The 20,239-nt window shown below is 32.7% G+C and overlaps 1 long non-coding RNA gene and 1 other non-coding gene across 2 annotated transcripts; one reads left to right on the top strand and one right to left on the bottom strand.

The window, feature by feature from the left end:
- Positions 1-7,620: 7,620 nt before the first annotated feature.
- On the bottom strand, positions 7,621-8,634 carry LOC125369890. Its single transcript, XR_007215577.1, has 2 exons — positions 8,542-8,634; positions 7,621-8,383 (listed from the first exon to the last, which is right to left on the bottom strand). It is a non-coding gene; the product is annotated as an uncharacterized LOC125369890 (long non-coding RNA).
- A 1,568-nt stretch (positions 8,635-10,202) lies between these two features.
- On the top strand, positions 10,203-10,275 carry TRNAK-UUU. Its single transcript has one exon. It is a non-coding gene; the product is annotated as a tRNA-Lys (tRNA).
- The last annotated feature ends 9,964 nt before the right edge of the window (positions 10,276-20,239 follow it).

Here is a 20,239-nt window from a genome sequence, read left to right as displayed (position 1 = left end):
TAAGGTGGCAGGCAGTGCTCCATAGCAAGCTGATGCTCTATTGCACCGTAGGGGCTCTAGTACAAGACCATCGAGCCTAGAAGGAACGAGACACTCCCTGGAATCATATCCAAAGTAGTTGTAGGAGGTGCCTCAGATATAGCATCAGTAAAGGAAATAAATATATGGGAAGGCTTAGAACGCCGAGCAAACAGCCCCTCTATCGGCTCAAAAGCTGCGGGTGCTCACCGAATAAGTTATAACCAAAGTAATTGGGTAAGTAAATGGAATAAAGCAAAATAAATACTCAACAAAGTAGTCAGAAGAATACTTGAGCCATAGTATTATCATCAAAGGGTATCGGGCCTAGCAATTGAGGGATAAAAGAGGCATAGTATATCCTCCAAGACCGGATGGTGAGATCCTTAAGTTCATCATACCTTACCAACCTCATCAGCTGTCTAAAACATGGAGAAGGGTGGAGACATAAGGACTCGGTGTCTGTTAGGCCCCCGCTCCTAATCGTAGATCCTCTCGCCCACGTACCATGCACGATAGGCAGTTCCGGCCAATAAAATTCTCTTATGCTTGAGGTCAGCAATGGAGAGCATGTAAGGATCCCAATGACAATGCTCCCTGAGCCAATCATTGTGAATCTGCAAATTGAAAGGTGAGTAACTAACACGTGTAAACTATAAATATAAATAATGAATTTTTTATTACCTTGTCCCAGGTAAGGGAGTTGGTCCACAAGCGATGCACAAGGACCTACGCCCACTGTAACGGGATGCTCCGGCTCGATCCCTAACGACTCAAGCAAGGGAAAGCTCATGATGTGTAGATAGGCTTTGAGCCCCCCAAAAGGCGGATCTCCAAGGCCTAAACCTGCAAAATAAAACTCAATAGTCACAATGCAAATATAAGAAAGTATAAATGGAGAAATCAAAGCAGAACTTACATGTATAGTGTTCCAGAAGCTACAAATCCTCTTCCTACCATGGATGGTGATGTCCATCTGGTGGTACAAATAGGCAAGAGTCGCAAATCCCTAATTAAAAAAGGAGACTAAGTAGTGGAATGAATTCCCCAAATCACTAAACATAGTAATAGTCTCGAAGAGATACACTAAGAAGACCCGAGCCATCTAGTCCATCTCTCCGAGTATTCCGAGGCATGAAGCCCTTGTAGTGCAAGAGAATGCTCTGATAAGCTATGCAGCGAGTGTTCTTGCATGCTGGTAAAAACCCAAGTAAGTTTATGATGTAATGCTCTTAGACATTGGAGCACTAATCATGGATCGCATCATCAAAAAGCATGTGTGCGCCCATGAAATCAATGCCCATAATAGTAACAAAAGAGAGCAGGGATAGCGTCAAATCACCAACCTGAGGATGGAAGATACGGGTGGTGTCCATCCACCTCTCAAGCAGTGCGTAGACTGAGGTATGGCCTATCCTCCCAGTAATTGATCGAAGCATAGCCACAAATTAGAGGAATCCAATATCGCCAATCCTAGCCTGTATTGAGCTTAGAAGCTCGTTGAACTACCCGTGAGCCTCGTAGAAATTTTCAATAAACTGGATTGATACAACAACACTTTGTAAAAATGCAAACATAGGTATGAAAACATACTGCACACATACAAAGACTCTAAACAAGTAAGTACATTGTTAATTTATCATTATTTTATATCAAATGAACCTTAAAAACTGGTTTTCGACTAGTGCACAGTTGATTTGGACTGTGTAGAGCCAATCGGCTCAGCATAGAGCCGAATCGGTACTATATAGAACCGATCGGCTATGTGCATAGCCGAGTTGGCTTTGTTGGTTAGGGCACAGTTTTTTTGCAATTTTTCTCATAAATTAGACATGTTTTGGACAAATAACATGTATATCTAGTATATAAGTCATAGAAAACAAGATATAAAGCAAGAAAAATATGTCTCTGATGGTAAAAAATGCTTAGTGAGTGTTTAATTTTGCCAAGAGAGGGATTTCCTCCCCTTTGACAAGCCTAAGATCATTTTCGCGTTAAATCAGAGGTGAGAACTAAAAGTTGGGAAAAGGTGAAAAGGGATTTGAGAGAAAATAAAGGAAGAAATGAGTAAAGTGAATGTTGAGTGGATAAGAGGATATGTAAAGATATCCTAAGGAAGGCAAAAATGCCATTTTGGTCCCTCTCCTTTTGAAATTATATTTTAGTCCTCAGATGGACTAGATACTAATACGAGTCATCAGAAGACATCTGAAAGATCAATTTGCATCCCAGGGGGAATTTTTTGAAAAATTGCCATTGTTGTCCCTGAGTTATCAAAATTAAATTTTTAATCCCCGTATGGGCCAACTACCAATATAACTCCTAGAAGACATCAATTGAGTCATATTGCACCTTGAAGCGGGAATTTTCAACCAAAAATACCTAAAAGTAAGAAATTACCAAATTGACCCGATGAGGCAATTATAGTATCACTACATCCCGATGTGGAAAGTAGATAGAAGGAAGTCTATGCAAAGGTAAAATCGACGAGTGTGGTTCCTAAATCAACGAGTGTGGTTCCCAAATTGCAAGCAAAGTCCTCCAAACTTAAGCAAGCGAAGTCCTTAAGTTTCAAGTAGGTGAAATCCTCAAAATTCAAGCGAGTGTGGTCCTTACATTAAGTCAAATTTTCCCACATCAAATTCGAGTGCACGAGTCATGGCTCCTATAGCTTATCATCAAGATACCCTTTACCGTATCCTTAATATCTATGATTTATCTAAATTTATTTAATCGCATGCATGCTTATAAATTTTGACAAACCAAGGGCAGCTGTTAGCCCTAATTTTTCGAATTTAAATATCAAGGAAATTACAAAAAACCCGATGATGAGAGTTATTGTCTTTCTCAAGTCTCTAGAGATTGAGGATAGGCGAATCCAAGTAAGGGTTGAGAATAATCAGACTTAAAATTACTTTTCTATAATGAATTTGGATCGAATTGACAGAAAAAAAGTTAAGTTTGAGGGATGAAACGGTAGTTTTTTACAAATTCAAAGACTAAATTGTCAAAAAATTTAAAACTTTTTGCCCCTTAGGGCTAATCGGCTCTGCGTACAACTAAAAATTGGCTCAACACAGTGCCAATTGGCTATTTTCTAAAATTTGACGTTATTTCATGTGTATTTTTTACCTAAAATTGGTAAAAAAGAAGTTTCTAAAAGATATTTGTGATAATTATTAGGACTTTCAAAATATGTTTAATGATAATTATTTGGTTTAAAAGATTTTATTTTATTAAATATTATTCTGATAAAAAGAAAGATAATCGATTGATTTCTTAATTAAAATAATTGCGTAGTTATCTGCTCCTCTAAAGTTCCTAACCCTACTCCTATAAATAGAATAATATGGCCTAGGTCTTAGCGGCACTCATTAATTATTAGAACGATGCACATCAATTATTAGAGTTTCAATTAAAGAGAAAGTTACTAAGTAAGAACTGGAGACTTGAAACTTATTTTTGAAGGACAAAAGATTTCCCAAACCCAAGCAGCACTGGATTCTCAACCAATATTTGATTCTACTACTTCATCTCTAGAGACTCGACGATCAGCATTCAACAGTGATAACCTATGGGTTCTCCAAATCCAACATCATCAACTTCCCCATCTTTACAAACTGGTACTTTTATTTTATGTTTTAGAAACATGATTAGGATTGATTTTCTTTAGTTATTTTGTATGATCCATATGCTTTACATGATTAGATTAGTCTTTTTGAATTAACATATTTTGAATTTATAAAATTTTGAATATGATAATATGCTCTATGCTGGGAATTGAATCTGATAACATGCTTTGGCCTTCTGCCAGTTTTATTTTCTTTATGTTTATGTTATTTTCCATATGTTGTAGTTTGTTTAATTTATTTGCGCACTTTTATTTTATTATTTTGTGCTTCTAATTATGTTTTTACCTTCTATGCACTTAAATTGGCTTTAGGGCGTGAAAATTTCAAGAAAAGTAATAAAATCAACCAAATTTAGCCTTAGAGCTAATCGACTCTATGTCCCTTAGCCGATTGGTCCTTTAACCTTTTATGCCTTAATTCAAATTTTTGTATATTTGGACCAATTTGTGTACTGTAACTTAGTTTTAGGTATTTTTCTTTCATTTTTTAGTTGTAGGAAGGTTGTAATAGCTAGATTTAATTTTATGCTCTTTAATTTTTCCTATGTTTGATGGATGCCAAATACTTGCTATTTGATTACCTAATTAAAACTAGACATATAGACATTAGGCCTTCATATTGAACCTAGCATGAAAATTGTATTCCATTAGCTTAATGAAATAGTTTATATGGCTTAAATTTAAAATTCATATAGATTTAGTGGATTCTGCCATGCTTTAATTGAATTAATTAGGTCACATTAGATTTGAGATAACTTAATGGGTCTTGTCATAAAAAATAGTCCATTTATGTTTAAAGGCTGAAGTCCAAAGCATAATATTATAATTAGACTAAACTAGGTGAGCCTTGTACATAATTGACTAGTAAATTAGGTTAATAACTTCAAACATGGGCAGGGCTTAATAAAATGGACTAGACTTAAGAGGACCTCACATATTGTAGTATTTAATATATAGAAATATAATTTTTGCATTTATAGGGAATAACCCATTAAACAATAAAATTAAAGAGAAACATATAAAAATTAGGAAATTGGCTTCCAGATCCACCTCTGGATTTGTGGCATAAGATTCTTTATGGAATTGAGAAACGTCACTCATTAGTAAAAGTGTCCCGGTGAATTACCTGGGTGGTGACTCTCATCTCCACACTGGTCCTTGTGACTAGTTAGCGTATTCCTGATTAGGTTGAAAAGTCTTACAGTGTCGTAGTTGCTAAAGACATTTAGGTGCGCGCCCGAAACCGCCGCCCACACATTCCCTCAAATATCTATCTTGTAAAGCAATTAGCAGATTCCAAAGATAGTCGTCTTAGAGTCAGCAAAATCTTAATAGTTCATATTGTCTATTAGATATCTTATTAAGGGATAAAAGTGCATAGTTTTAAAAATTGAAAGATGTAAGTACAGATTATGCCGAACCTGAAGGGAACATTTGTAATTATCCCAATTTTTAAATCATACCTCGTAATAGCTAGTTTTTGTTACTTATAAATACTAACTTTACTTCTCTAAATCAATGAGGAAATAATAGCATATAACTCAAAACTCTCTAGAATCAAAATGTATTTATTACACTTCTTCATCTTTTACTTTGATTCTTGTGGAGTTCATATTTATTACTTTCCAAAACAGATCTTCTTGCATTACATACAATCCATTTAAAATTTTTAAAATTTTTAAAATTTTACTTTTTTAAAGTTAAATTCTTTTATAGGCTCTCTAACACGGACTTCGCTTCACTAAAGCTTGCTATTGTTGAATGGGTGACACAGACTCCCATTGAAAGTTTGTGAGAGGTCCATTGACATACAACTAAAGTAAGTGAGAGATTGATAAAAGCTTAATAACATTTACGGGTCAATCAGAGTAGGAATAATTTAAAGATTATGCAAGGTATCTATATATCATAACCTTATAAGACTTTATCTATATCTATTGACAGAGTCAATTAGTAGAATTTTTTTTTAATTTGTGATCCTTAAAGACTAGATGTTGGTCTTAGTACCAAACTATGATAAATCATAATGTCCATTTTCTTTTACTTTATTAACTGTCTATTGTGAAAAATAAGAAAGAAGTTACTTGATAGACATCTAATTTTTTAAGGTTTGCATAAAATATTTATGGCTCTGCATTTTTTTACTTATCATAATAAAGGAATTATATTGGATGTATTTTGATTCACAGTAGTTGAAGCATCTATTGCAATAATTGGTTTACTGTTGTTGGTATCGGACATGATTCTCAATATAGGTAGATATATGTGCAGTTTACTTCAGACAACTAATAGAATTCTAAAATCTTTCTATGTGTAATTAATTTAATCATTACATTATTAGTAGAATTTCAATTTTATTATTTTAAATTGATCATACGACTTGATCACACTCTTGAGATTTTTACCTAAAGGAGAGCAAATAAACAACTCAAAAATTTTAAAAAGTCCAATTTATCCCCACTTGCACGTCTATTTTGCATTTTTAAAATATTTATTAATTAAGTTAAAAACAAAATTATTTGATTTTACATAATCTGATTTTAATATCTAATTAATAAAAATTAATAATTACTTATTATAAATTGTGATCATTTATTATATTTTATAAAAATTAGTTAGCATTATATAAATATAAATAAATAAATTTAAAAAATTATAATAAAAGTACTTCAAATAATTCTTGACATATTAAATTAAATAATTTAAAAATATTAAGCTCATATATGTATATATATTCCATTATTTTAGTATCCTTGCTAGATCAAGTCTGAGATTGAAAAATTATTAAGTTATTATTTTTAGGGGTAGTTTCTATTTCCCTCCTCTATGTTTTTATATTATACTAATTACTTTTAATATTTAAACATTATTTTTTCATCTTTCTATTTTGTAAATTTATACTAAAAACTCATTGGTCAAAATTTCTGTTAAATAATCGTTAACTAGGTTTAGTTTATACCATTTTTCTTGATTTTTATTGTAATATACAAATTGTCTCTTATAGTTTGTTTATTACAATAGAAACCCTTTGTCTTTCAATAAAATTAACTATTGTATCTTTCATCTAAAGTCAAGACAGTCAAAAAATTAAATTAATAAAAAAATTAGATTTAATCATTAAACTTTCTTTAAGTATCAGGCTCTTCTAAACTTATTTTTAAATCAAAATAAGATAAAATTATATTTTTAGAAAAAATTAATTTTAATGTCTGTATAAAAGTAATTAACTAAGTATTCTTTTACTTGCTCTAATTTCTAGCATAATTAAGTTTTAAGAAAATTTAAATATTTTAAAATTATTAATATTGATCAAAATATTAAAAAAATTATTATTACTTTAAATTATTAAAATAAAATAAACATTATTCTTATTATTAATTTTGTTATACTAAAATTATGACTTTGATAAAAAGTTTGAAAATCAAATTATATGTTTTATTAATTTAATTCTTTAATTGCATTGACTTTCAAAACATGAGAAGATTTTAGTGCAATAAATAAAACATAGAGTATAATTTGTATATTATATTAAAAATTATTAAAAAATAATATAAAACTAACTCTAGTTAATGATTGTTTTACGAAAATTCTCACAAAATAAATTTTTAATATAAAATTATAAAATAAAAATATAAAAAAATATAATTTTTAAATATTAAAAAGTAATGTAAATGTTAAGAGGTAAATAGTATAAATGTTAAAGAGTATATAGTAATTACTCCTTATTCTTATTAGAAGTTAAGATTGAAAACTCCTAAAATATAAATTTCTAATTTTATTGTGATATTGGGTTCATATATTATAACTTTATATAATAATAATAATAATAATAATAATAATAATAACTTTTAATTATTATTTGGTAATATTTAAGTTTTAAGATTAGATTTAGATAATAAATAAAAACTTCAGAGAAAATTGATATTTGTATTTACGTATAATTTATAAGTAAATATAAAATACATCTAAAATCAGAAAAAATTTGGCTGTGGTATTTTTCTTGGTCAATAAAATGAAGAGCTGCAATCAAAATGGGCAAAACACCCAAGACAGTACATACAAATTACAAGGCAAGTAGGCAGAAAAACACCAACTCAAGGGACCAAAAGTCCCAACAACATAATCCGCATGAGGGTTTATGTAAACGGGCCTAAAGCCCTTTTGAAAGTTTAAAATAGGCATATAGCCCTTAACAATATCAGCCCAAAGGATGAGAAATATTAGAAAATAACAGTGATGCCCCTGGCCTAAAACCCTCCATCGAGCAGCCTCTTTTACCATCTTCTTCAATACAGCCGCCTGAGACCAGAGAGTTGCAGCTACCATAACAGCTTACTATACAGATCAGAAGCTCAACAAGAAGCCCACTCCTTAAGATATAGTACTAATGATTCTTGAGTTTGTCATGTCGCATGATGAAATTTTGGAAGCACAAAAATTTTGAAAGATGAGGAATCTCAAATATAAATCAAACCCAATCAACTATTGAAGACACCTACATCTCGCATTAGAGACGATGAAAACCAAAAACAGATAAGAGGTCATGCCTTAATTTCTTTCGTCCAAAAAGCTTGATAGTAGGCCAAAATATCTTGTGCTCTTTTAACTCCATCACTTTTGTCAGCTCCCATCTTCCTCTCCTGCCAGCATCCGTCAAAGACCGGCACTCCAAAGAGTCAAGGCTGGCAAAAGAGCCGGAACTAGCCGAACCAGACCAAGGCTGGCCATTTACCGCTACAAAAACAGACAAAACACGATAAATAACATGATTCATAGTATGAACAAACCTAAAACAAACATAAACAATACTCAAACATAAATAACTAAAAATAAATAAATTTGGGCGAGTATCCAGTGGCAAAAGCCACCGCAAACTGCCCTTGACATCAAACCTAAGCTGGGGGTACTAAGAATCTCTGAACTTTCTAGAGAGAGAGAGAGGTTGTTATTTGGATATGGTATTTAGGATAGAAAATGGTGTCTTAAAACGTACTACACCTTGTCATCAATATAGAGATGAATTTCCAATCCAAAGTTTTCAACGAGGTGGAGTAAATTGCCACATATCAAAAATAAATTTTAAGAAGTTCCTAATTCAACACAAGCATGACTGACTCGAGATCAAAAGTTTCAAAATCTTTAAACAAACGTCTTGAATTCAAAACTGACTCCCTCCTCACTTTTAAATTAAGAATAAGCGTTACTCGACTATAATAATAATAATAATAATAATAATAAAGGATTAGTAAAATTTAGCTACTTAGGCTTTTGTTTGTTTTACAGAAAATAAGTTACTTTTTAAAAATATTTATGAGAAAAACATTTTATAGCAAATAACTTATTTTCTATTGTTTACTTACCTTAAACAAATTACTTGAAATTTTTTATATGATATCTGAAGTATGTTGAAAAATATCACTTTTTTTTATTAATAGACTATTTAAATATTTAAACTAATTAAGATTTTAAATTCTAGATTTATAATTAATCATAAAATAAAAATCTTATATAAAAGTAAATAATTGTTGGACATTTATGGTTACTATTTCGAGATGATTGTTGATAGTTGATATATTAATTGTTGTATGTCAATGTAATCATTAGTAAATTTCATTATTCATAATTTTTTTTCAAGTCTGAAAAATGACTTCCTATTTGTAAAGGAAAGTTATTTCTCTTAAAAATGGTAGTTTTTAATCAGGAAAGTATTTTCCGTTTATTGTCTTGGATGCCTCCAACACTATTAGTTAGATATATACTTTATTTTATTGGTACTATGTAAAACATTAGTATGATATTAATTATTAATTATTTCACATGAAGTATTTAATATATTAATTTTTCTTAGTTATATATTATTAATGACCAAAATAACTAAAATAAGCATGAGCCATTCAAAAAAGAATTAAAATTCAATTTTACAATGAGTGTGATAAAAACTCTTAATTCATGAAAGAAACTTGAAAATCAATATTTATAAAATCAGAAGTGCAGTCTTAGAAATAGCATACTATAGTTTCTATTTGAAAAGAAAAAAGAAAAGACAAAGCTGAAAGTAAAATTATGTTAAACTGAGTAGTGTAATAAAAATGCAAAGTCCAAACATGCCGAAATGTCCAAAATTATGCGCGGAGCCTTCATTATTTTGCGAATAACACATGTGTTATTGTTGAAATCCTCACTTTTAATCTCCGCAATATTATTAGAGATTTGTGTTACATTCAAATCCGACTAGGTATTTTTATCCATATAAAATCCATTGGCTCTATTCCAAGCATCCAAACGCAAGATTATATAATTTTCAGAAATATGATTTAATTAAAATATTTAATGAATTGAAAAGTAATATTCAACTATTTTTACCAGATATTATAATTAAAATATATTTAAATTAAATAATCTTACTCTAATTTAATAAAAATTCGATTTAATTTTAAATTTTAAATTTTATTTAAAATTTAAAGATTAAATTAAATTTTATTATAACTAAATACTGTAATCGGAGTAAATTGTCGCTTTCACAAATTGTTCAAAAAGGTGGAAATCTATCAATGCCGTCCTAGCTCAGCCGGTAGAGCGCATGGCTTTTAACCATGTGGTCGTGGGTTCGATTTCCACAGACGGTGCTTTAAAAAATGCCTTCTAATTTTCCTTATCCCTTCACTATCCTTCGTTTGCTTAAAATGTAACTGATAAGAGGATTTTGCATTACTTTTGGCCTCCGCATGTTGCCTTTATTTTCATGCAGCTAACAAGAGAAGAAGCTTTTTGAAAAGAAATTTAAAAAAAAAGAACCAAGGGGTTGTATCACCTAATTTCATTGTATTTTATTATAAGAATTTAAAAATATTAATTTGTAGAGCATAAGAGTATAAGAAAAATAAATCACAAATTACTTCATTAATAATAAAAAAATTACAATTAAAATTGCAAAGCACAAACATAAGGTAGTTTTTATACTTCTCCTCAAGCATATTAATGGGAATACATGTCTATTTTGAAATCTCCAATGCATATTGCCGCTCTTGTGAGTCTTAATTTTACCTTCCTGATCCTTCTAATTATTTGCAAATTGACCCTTGTACCTTCAGCTAAACGATTCCTCGTGGATGTCATGGAAAAGTATAAAATTTGACCTAACACAAAAATCTTATATTTCTTTTTGTAATACTTTAGTACTCTAAATATTAAATCGTTAATAATTTATATCCAAATTTATTAATATTATTAATTTAATAGTTGTAGTTCATTTAGTTTTGTGTCAATTACTTATGATTCCACTTGTTTTTACTCTTGTACCACAAGCCACTCATCTTCTGGTACATCTTGGTTTTTGCCTTTAAAATATTGTTCTAATCAATCTACTAAGCTTAGTCTCCTCGCGTGTGTTGTTTCCTTTTTCTTTTGGAATAGAAGGATCATTAGACAATTCACAACTAAATGTTGGACCCAGCCCATATAAAGGTGCCATCCATGGAGAAGATGAGTGAGACCATTGTCCAAAGGATCCAGCTGAAGCCTAATTAGATCCGGAGATAGGGTCTACTTATGATGGATGAATCTCAGGTGGGATAGGTACATAGTCTCTTAAGATCCAAGTCATGTGCTAAGGATATTGAGAGTAGGATGTCCTCGCTTGGGATGGCCTAGGATTGTCGAGTGCACATGTCTTCTTCAAAGAAATTGTGAGATTGCATGGAGTTTAAAGGACAATTTGTTAGTGATAAAGATGTCAAGTTTCTTAGCCACTTTTTGATCATCTTAGCAACCATACACCCCAATAACTAATGAGTTATGATACATATAGAATGCAAGAAAATAACCTCCAATCAAGATAATTCTAAAACCTAAGGATCTCCTCAAGTGAAGTTAGGGAAAACTAGTTCCAACAATAAAACTAGCACTTGAATTCAATTCCAAATGCCACAAACCAAGTATGATTTGATAAGTTAAGAATTAAAAATAAGATTTTAGTTAAAGAATGCCACAAACTAAAAACAGGTTGATAAGTTCAGAGTTCATACAAGAACTTAAGTAGAAACGTCACAAAGAGCAAATAAAGATTATGATTCATTAATTGATTTCTTAAAAATGAATTTGGCTTTGATATTTATAGTGAAAATAAGATAAAGAACCTTAAATGGACATCTTTTGAGCTCTCCCACTTTTTACTCTTTAATCCCCATTAAAACTCATTAAAAATGGTTGTTTCTACATTTATTGCACTCATTTTGTAACTCCTAAATTATAACTCATCATGTGCACCCATTTGTAACTCCATAAGAACACTACACACAACATACATATAACTCACACTTAATAAAATAGACCCTAATTAAATAAAGCTAAACTACAATAATTACTTAAGCTAAAACCCAAAAAAGATTAGAACCTAAATAAATATGAATTAAGCCTAAAAGTCTAATCATAATCGAATGGCTTTTATTCTTCAAAATAGGCTGAATGCTTCATTATAAGGTTGGACTCTTGTCTTCATATATGAGTTACATTTCCAATTTCCCTCTTTTGGTGCATGCCTTTGCAATGGAACCTTAGCCTTGATTCATATTACTTTTAGAAGACACTTTGGAGCAAGTTGGGAACAAAACTTCTATTCTCAACAACTTGTCATCCATAAATGGATGGACAAACGGATGTGGTTAATAGGACTCTCTCACAACTATTGAGCGCAATAATTCAAAGAAATTTGAAGAATTGGGAAGAATGTTTACCACATGTTGAATTTGCATACAATAGGAATATTCATACTACAACAAATCGTTCACCTTTTGAGATTGTATATGGGTTCAATCCATTAATTCCTATGGATATACTGCCATTACCCATTAATAAGGCTAATTTTGAAGTTAAGCAAAATGATGAATTTCTTAAAAGCTAATATGAGAGGGTGCATGCTCAAATAGAGAAAAGAAATCAACAATGTGAAAAGCAACACAACAAGGGGAGAAAGAAAGATGCATTTGAGCTGGGTGACTAGGTTTGGGTGCATTTGAGAAAGGAAAGATTTCCAAGCCAAAGGAAGTCTAAGTTAATGCCATCAGAGGATAGGCCATTCCAAGTCCTTGAAAGAATCAATGACAATGCCTAGAAGATAGATTTACAAAGTGAGTATGGCAATGTGAGTGCTTCTGATAGGAAATCATCATCTTAGCAACCACACACCCCAATAACTAATGAGTTATGATACATATGGAATGCAAGAAAACACACTCCAATCAAGATGATTCCAAAACCCAAGGATCTCCTCAAGTGAAGTTAGGAAAAACTAGTTCCAACAATGAAACTAGCATTTGAATTCAACTCCAAACTCCACAAACCAAGTATGATTTGATAAGTTATGAATCAAACACAAGATTTTGGTTAGAGAACGCCGCAAACTAAAAATAGTTTGATAAGTTCAAAGTTCATGCAAGAACTTAAGCAAAAACACTCACAAAGAGCAAACAAAGATTATCATTCAAAATTCTATATTTACAAATGGATTTGGCGCTGATATTTATAGCCAAAACAAGACAAAGAAACCTTGGATGTCTTTTGAGCTTCCCCACGTTTTTTCCTTTAATTACCCTTAAAACTTATTAAAAGTGGTTGTTTTTACATTGATGTCACTCATTTTTATAACTCCCAAATGATAACTAATTATGTGCATCCATTTTGTAACTCCAAATTATGACTAATTATGTGCATCTATTTTGTAACTCTAAAAGACAACTAATCACACCATAACTTAAGAAAAACCTAATAAAATGAAAATAGAAAAAGGCTTTAAATGAATCTTATTGGACCTATGAGTTCAGCCCAAACTTATTGCACTAAATTGATGATTTTGGATCCTTTTTGCAATCCTAAATCTTGGACTGAGCCTTGTTGTGTTTGAACACTCCAAATGTCTTTAATTAAGGCCAACAAAGCTTCTTGCATCCTTTTGGACTTGGATCTTGTCATTGGACCTCCTTGAAAGCTTAAAGGATCATTTGTAATTCTTGTCTTTATTGCATCATTCCCTCTCTCCTCGTAAGGATTCGTCCTCGAATCAGCCTCATTGTCAACTTCATCACCTACATCAAATAAAGAAAGATCAGCAACATTAAAAGAAGCACTCACATTGCCATACTCACTTGGCAAATCTATCTTATAGGCATTGTCATTAATTCTTTCAAGGACTTGGAATGGCCCATCCCCTCTTGGCATTAATTTAGACTTCCTTTGGCTTGGAAATCTTTCCTTTCTCAAATGTACCCAAACCCAGTCACCCGGTTCAAATACAACTTTCTTTCTCCCCTTATTGTGTTGCTTTTGATATTGTTGATTTTTTTCTCTATTCGAGTACGCACCTTCTCATGTAAGCTTTTAACAAATTCAGCTTTTTGCTTGCCTTCAAAATTAGCCTTATCAATGGGTAATGGCAGTAAATCCATTGGAGTTAATGGATTGAACCCATATACAATCTCAAAAGGTGAACAATTTGTTGTACCATGAATACTCCTATTGTATGCAAACTCAACATGTGGCAAACATTCTTCCCAATTCTTCAAATTTCTTTGAATTATTGCCCTCAATAGTTGTGAGAGAGTCCTATTAACCACCTCCGTTTGTCCATCCGTTTGTGGATGACAAGTTGTTGAGAATAGAAGCTTTGTTCCCATCTTGCTCCAAAGTGTCTTCCAAAAGTGGCTAAGGAACTTGACATCTCTATCAACGACAATTGTCCTTGGAACCCCATGCAATCTTACAATTTCTTTGAAGAACAACCCTTGATATGAGTTGCATCATCCTGTCTTGTGGCATGTAATGAAATGTGCCATTTTGCTAAACCTGTCAACAACAACAAAAATAGAATCTTTCCCTCCCCTTGACCTAGGTAATCCTAGAACAAAGTCCATAGAAATGTCTACCCAAGATTCATTAGGTATGGGAAGTGGAGTATACAACCCATGAGGCATCACTTTAGATTTAGCTTGTTTACAAGTGATGCATCTCTCACATATTTTTTGAACATCTCTTTTTATTTTTGGCCAAAAGAAATGATTTTCTAAAACATCTAAAGTCTTTCTCACACCAAAGTGCCCCATCAAACCCCCACCATGTGCCTCCCTCACAAGCAACTCTCTTAAAGAAGATTGAGGCACGCATAACTTATTTTCTTTAAAAAGAAAACCATCATGTCTATAGAACTTGTCAAACCCCCCTCTCTCACATGCCCCATATACATTAGCAAAATCATGGTCTGAATTATATAATTCCTTAATGAACTCAAAACCCAATAATTTTGCATCAAGTGTAGAAATTAGAGCATACCTTCTAGATAGAGCATCGACAACAACATTCTCTTTACCTTGTTTGTACTTGATGATGTATAGAAAGGATTCAATAAATTCCACCCATTTAGCATGCCTACGGCTTAGCTTCCCTTGTCCTTTGAGATATTTCAAAGACTCATGGTTGGTGTGTATAATGAATTCCTTATACCAAAGATAGTGCTGCCATGTCTCTAAAACTTTTACCAAAGCATAAAACTCTTTGTCATAAGTTGGGTAGTTTAGACTTGCTCCACTTAGCTTCTCACTAAAGAACGCAATTGGTCTTCCTTCTTGCATCAAGACTCCACCAATACCTATTCCACTTGCATCACACTCAACCTCAAAGGTTTTAGCAAAGTCAGGTAAAGCAAGTAAAGGTGCTGAACTAAGTTTTTCTTTTAGCAAGTTAAAAGCATCATCTTGTTCTTTTCCCCACTTGAAACCCACATTATTTTTAATGCATTCAGTTAAAGGTGCAGTAATTGTAGAGAAATCCTTAATGAATCTCCTATAAAAGCTAGCAAGACCATGAAAACTCCTAACATCATGCACACTAGTAGGTTTTGTCCACTCTCTAATTACTTTTAGTTTTTCTTGATCAACATGAATTCCCTTGTCATTAACAATATATCCAAGAAAAGTAATTTCATTAGTGCAAAAAGTGCATATCTTAAGATTAGCATATAATGTCTCTTGCCTTAACACATCAAAAACCAGCTTTAAGCGTATTACATGCTCATCTAAAGATTTGCTATACATAAGAATATCATCAAAATAAACCACTACAAACTTTCCAATGAAAGTGCAAAACATGATTCATCAATCGCATAAAAGTACTTAGAGCATTAGTTAAACCAAACGGCATGACTAACCACTCATATAATCCATGTTTTGTTTTGAAAGCGGTTTTCCATTCATCACCCTCACGCATTCTTATTTGATGATATCCAGATTTTAAATCCACTTTAGAAAACACACAAGCACCATGCAATTCATCCAACATGTCATCTAGCCTAAGTATAGGATGGCGATACTTTACCGTTATTTTGTTGACGGCACGACAATCAACACACATCCTCCATGAACCATCTTTCTTAGGCACTAAAATTACAAGAACCGCACAAGGACTCATGCTTTCTCTTACGTACCCCTTATCCATAAGCTCACTCACTTGCCTTTGGATTTCTTTTGTCTCCTCGGGGTTGCATCTATATGCTGGCCTATTAGGTATGCTTGCACCCGGAATGAAATCAATTTGATGTTCAATTCCTCGAATTGGTGGTAATCCTTTAGGCACATCTTCGGGAAATAGCTCTTCATATTCCTGCAAAAGCTCAAGAACAACACTAGGCAAATCCTTATTAAGATCATTAGAAATCATCAAAACTTCCTTGTACATGAGTATAAGTAAGGGCTGCCTCAAGGTTAGTGTTCTCCTCACATCACTTGGCTTTGCATACACATTCATCTTTCTTTCACTCTCATCTCCCTTATTTTCTCTCACCTTGTGTTTCCCATTACACTCACTTTTACCACTTACCTCACCTTTTTCTTTTTTCACTATTTCTTGCTCCATCCCCTAATATTCCCCATATGAAGATTCAAGCTCTTCATATTGTTGTTTAATTCTCACTTGATCATAAAAAATGGCCTTGGGAGGTAATGGTCCAAGATTGAACTTTTGTCCATCAATAGTTAAGGAATATCGATTCTTGAACCCATCATAAATCACACGCCTATCATATTGCCAAGGTCTTCCCAATAAAACATGTTCGGCATACATGGGAACCACATCACAAAGCACCTCATCCTTATATATCCCAATGGAAAAAGAAATTAGCACTTGCTTATTTACCTTCACAACACCACTATCATTCAACCATTGCAACTTGTAAGGCCTTAGGTGTTTGGTGTTTGGTAGTTGGTAATTTCAATTTCTCCACAAGCAAAGTACTAGCAACATTAGTATAACTTCCGCTATCAACAATCATGTTACACAACTTATTAGCAATTAAACAATGAGTATGAAACAAATTCTCACGCTGCTCTCCATGTTCATCGTGTTTACATTGCAAATTAAGTGTGTACATCCCCTTTAGCATACTCAACATCACTAACATCCTCTAAAGTTGGCATGTCATCATTCTCATCATCATTTTCATTTTCACTTTCAGATTCAACAATTCCATCTCTAACAATCATGGTCCTCTTATTAGGGTAATCACGTGCATAATGACCATGTCCAAGACACTTAAAACACTTCAAGCTTCTAGATTGATTAGCTTGATTCTCAACTTTGTTTTTTCTGCCTATTTCATTTTTATTCTTATTCTCATCCACTTTAGGCTTAGCAAATTTATCATCCTTTTTACTCCAATTCGATTTCCAATTAGAAGAACTAGAACTCGAATTAAGTTTAGAATCAAACTTACTTGCACCTTTTCGCTTGAGTTGCCTTTCAATTTTCATGGCCACATTCACCATGTCCTCAAGCTCCACATAATGTTGCAACTCCACAAGATCAACAATATTCTTGTTTAGACCATTCAAGAATCTTGCCATGGTGGCCTCTCTATCCTCCTCCATATTTGCTTTAATCATAGCCATTTCCATTTCTTTGTGGTACTCCTCCACACTCATGGTTCCTTGCCTTAGAGTTTGCAATCGTTAATGCAAATCTCTATAGTAATAGTTAGGAATGAACCTCTTCCTCATGATGCATTTCATCTCCATCCATGACCCTACGGGTCTTTCTCCATTTCATCTCCTTTCCCTACACAATTGATGCCACCAAACACTAGCGTAATCACAAAACTCAACGGCAGCAAGTTTTACCTTTTTCTCCTCCGAATAGTTATGGCATTTGAAGATCATCTCCACTTTTTACTCCCATTCCAAGTAGACATCAGGATCATTCTTTCCTTGAAAGGAAGGAATTTTCATTTTGATGCTGCCTAGGTTACGATCTACACCATCTTGCCTTGATCTCCTATTGTGTCTCCGAGGATGGTCATCTCCACCAAAAGTGGTTGCTTGGTCATCCTCCAAATCATCTTCGACATCATAATCCTCTTGTTCAAAGGCTAGTTGCCTTTCTCTTCTAGGCTCGTTTTGAATTCTTGTAATAGTTTCACCTTGCCTTCTCACACTTTCAATAACATCATCCATTCGCCTATACATTCTTTCAAACTCTTTTTGCATTGCTTGCAAAGTTTGCTCAATGGATGCTCCAACACTACTTGAAACTTGTTCTTTTGACATTGCATGAAAGACCTGTAAAACAAGTTAGTATAGCCTCACAAAAACACTCGCTCGCGTGTGTCTCTCAATTAAAATGTCACACCGCTCGTGTTTCACTCAAAGTTTTAGCTTTTCTCGATGCTAGTCTCACCACTCTTGCCTTTTACCTCTCTTGCTTTTGCTTTAGGTTCTTAGATGAACTAATCACCTAAACAAACCAAATCAGATTAAGGCAATTCAATGGAGTGAAAAGAAAAAAAGGTTGGTCTAGATTAAGTTGTTAGGTAAGGCCAAATTTAAAGTAGCTAGACACAAGAAAGCAATAAAATAAAATAATAGAATAGGATTTCTATGCTGTCCAAACTTTCTTTTTCTTTTTGATCTTTTGATTCTTTCTTTTTTTATTTTTTTAATGATAATAACACAAGTGAAAAGAAATTATGAACAAGACAATTTTTTTATTTTTTTTAGCAAGGGACAACGAAGTTTTACTTTATGAGCACAAAGGTGTAAACTTTGAAAAGAAAAGAGTACTTAGAAGGAAAATATTGAAACAAGAAGAATTCGGCACAAAAAAAATAAAGAAGATGAGAAACTTTAATAACACACAAAACACAAAGATAAGCAAACCTCAACTTGAAGCAAGCTCTGATACCAAATGATAGGAAATCATCATCTTAGCAACCACACACCCCAATAACTAATGAGTTATGATACATATGGAATGCAAGAAAACACCCTCCAATCAAGATGATTCCAAAACCCAAGGATCTCCTCAAGTGAAGTTAGGAAAAACTAGTTCCAACAATGAAACTAGCACTTGAATTCAACTCCAAACGCCACAAACCAAGTATGATTTGATAAGTTATGAATCAAAGATAAGATTTTGGTTAGAGAACGCCATAAACTAAAAATATTTTGATAAGTTCAAAGTTCATGCAAGAACTTAAGCAAAAACACTCACAAAGAGCAAACAAAGATTATCATTCAAAATTCTATATTTACAAATGGATTTGGCTTTGATATTTATAGCCAAAACAAGACAAAGAAACCTAAATGGATGTCTTTTGAGCTTCCCCACGTTTTTCCCTTTAATTACCCTTAAAATTTATTAAAAGTGGCTGTTTTTACATTGATGTCACTCATTTTTGTAACTCTCAAATGACAACTAATTATGTGCATCCATTTTGTAACTCCAAATTATGACTAATTATGTGCATCTATTTTGTAACTCTAAAAGACAACTAATCACACCATAACTTAAGAAAAACCTAATAAAATGAAAATAGAAAAAGGCTTCAAATGAATCTTATTGGACCTATGAGTTCAGCCCAAACTTATTGCACTAAATTGATGATTTTGGATCCTTTTTGCAATCCTAAATCTTGGACTGAGCCTTGTTGTGTTTGAACACTCCAAATGTCTTTAATTAAGCCCAACAAAGCTTCTTGCATCCTTTTGGACTTGGATCTTATCATTGGACCTCCTTGAAAGCTTAAAGGATCATTTGTAATTCTTGTCTTTATTGCATCAGCTTCTTTTAATATTGCTGATCTTTTTTTATTTGATGTAGGTGATGAAGCTAACAATGAGGCTCATTCGAGGAAGAATCGTGACGAGGAGAGAGGGAATAATGAAACAAAGACAAGAACTACAAATGATCCTTTATGCATTCAAGGAGGTCCAATGACAAGATCCAAGTCCAAGAGGATGCAAAAAGCTTTGTTGGGCTTAATTAAAGACATTTGGAATTGTTCAAATGCAACAAGGCTCAGCCCAAGGCTTAGGATTGCAAAAAGGAAACAAAATCATCAATTTAGTGCAATAAGTTTGGGCTGAACTCAAAGGTCCAATACAATTCATTTGAAGCCTTTTTTATTTTCATTTTTTTTAGGTTTTCTTAAGTTAGGGTGTGATTAGTTGTCATTTGGAGGTACAAAATGGATGCATATGATTAGTTATAACTTGGAGTTACAAAATAGATGCATATGATTAGTTGTCATTTGGGAGTTACAAAATGAGTGCAATC

Source organism: Ricinus communis, chromosome 4 (assembly GCF_019578655.1).
Source record: "Ricinus communis isolate WT05 ecotype wild-type chromosome 4, ASM1957865v1, whole genome shotgun sequence".
Classification (NCBI taxonomy): Eukaryota; Viridiplantae; Streptophyta; class Magnoliopsida; order Malpighiales; family Euphorbiaceae; genus Ricinus; species Ricinus communis.
Note: the sequence above shows the minus strand (reverse complement) of the source record. Positions and strands in the feature narration are given on the sequence as shown.